Source organism: Triticum aestivum, chromosome 4D (genome assembly GCF_018294505.1).
Source record: "Triticum aestivum cultivar Chinese Spring chromosome 4D, IWGSC CS RefSeq v2.1, whole genome shotgun sequence".
NCBI classification, from domain to species: Eukaryota; Viridiplantae; Streptophyta; class Magnoliopsida; order Poales; family Poaceae; genus Triticum; species Triticum aestivum.
Genome location: NC_057805.1, coordinates 499,229,047 through 499,230,440, shown reverse-complemented (window position 1 = coordinate 499,230,440; position 1,394 = coordinate 499,229,047). Strand labels below are relative to the sequence as shown.

The window sequence follows — 1,394 nt, the reverse complement described above, 5'->3', positions numbered from 1 at the left end:
TGGCAGTCCTTAGAATAGAATAATAAACAAAAATAGGAAACCTAACAACGTTTGCTATCATCATACCAACATACGCGTGCCAACCAACCACGTACTGAGAGTGGACAGGTGCAGTATGTGTTGTATGAATTGGTGCCCATCGTCCCCATGTTGCATCCTGCATGACTGGTCGTCCAAATCTGCATGAGCTAGGCTGTGATATCCAAATAAACTGCATGGTCAGGGAATATAAATCGGCCAATTTCCAGCTTTGCTCAATCATTTGTGATAACTGATAAGAGCGTTGCCAAGCCTTCTTTTGAAGCAAGTGGGATGTATTTTAACCAAAAACTTTTTGGGTGTGTACCTTGGTCTTTGAGAACTGAGATGTTGGAGTAAACCAAGCGTAAATTTTGTCCAGCCTCGGCCCAAGATATATCTCCTCTAAGAAGCTGGTCATCACCTGTGACCCCCTATTACCTTTCTAAGATTTGCATGTATGAAACAAGATGAATGCAACGAGGACTGGACTCGTCCACGCCGCCGGCCAGGACCTCAACAGCATGCCGGTGGCGCAGCGCTACGCGCTCCTCAAGCCCTCCAGGTCGGCATCACCGTCTGCGACCACCAAGGCCAGCAGGTCGCCTGGGAGTTCAAACTTCGTGACTTCTGCCGCCCCGCACGACCAAAAGGCCCTCGACTACCTTGCCGACCGCGGCGTCGACCTCGACATGCTCGGCGCGCTGCTCATGGGCTCCGGCGGCCTCATCGGCGCCGGACACGGGCGGCCGCTGTCGTGGATCACCTACGCCGGTGCCTACTACGTAGCGTACCTGCTCAAGATCGTCACGGGCGGCGCCCCGCTGCCGCACGACGTGGCCGGGTTCGTGGGCGGCATGCAGTATTACCTCGGCCTGACTGGTCTACGACGTTGCCACGATGGCGGCCGGCTGCCCGGGCATGCCGGTGGGGCTGGACCGCATCGCCGCTAGCCTGCGCATCCATCCGCCGTGGGGGAGCCCTCGCCTCGCAGGCGCCGCCGGCCTGCGCGTGTTTCTGGCCTTCAGGATTTGGAAGCACGGGGAGTTCGGCGGCAACATGGAGAGGTTCCGAGGTCTGTTTCAGGGCCTGCAGCATTAATTAGTTCTTTGATGGTCGATCAGAAAATCAGACACGAGCAATGTTGGTCAAGAATTCGAATGTGCAACGGACTCATGCCACCCGCCGCCGCTTAATTGGGCACTTGCGTGCGTCGATCATTTAATGGTAGTAGTTCAGAGAGTTATTTACCTAAAATCATCGCATTTGAAGTTAGGGTAGCAACTTAATACCACATTTGTGCTACAAAAAACCAATAGCTCTGCGCCTAACCAGTAACGCGGAGCACTAATCGTCGAGTTTGCCAGAGAAAACAG

The 1,394-nt window shown here is 54.2% G+C and overlaps 1 pseudogene; it reads left to right on the top strand.

Annotated features, from left to right (window-relative positions):
* The first annotated feature begins 542 nt into the window (after window positions 1-542).
* LOC123097146 (putative CCR4-associated factor 1 homolog 4) lies at window positions 543-971 on the top strand (annotated as a pseudogene).
* The last annotated feature ends 423 nt before the right edge of the window (window positions 972-1,394 follow it).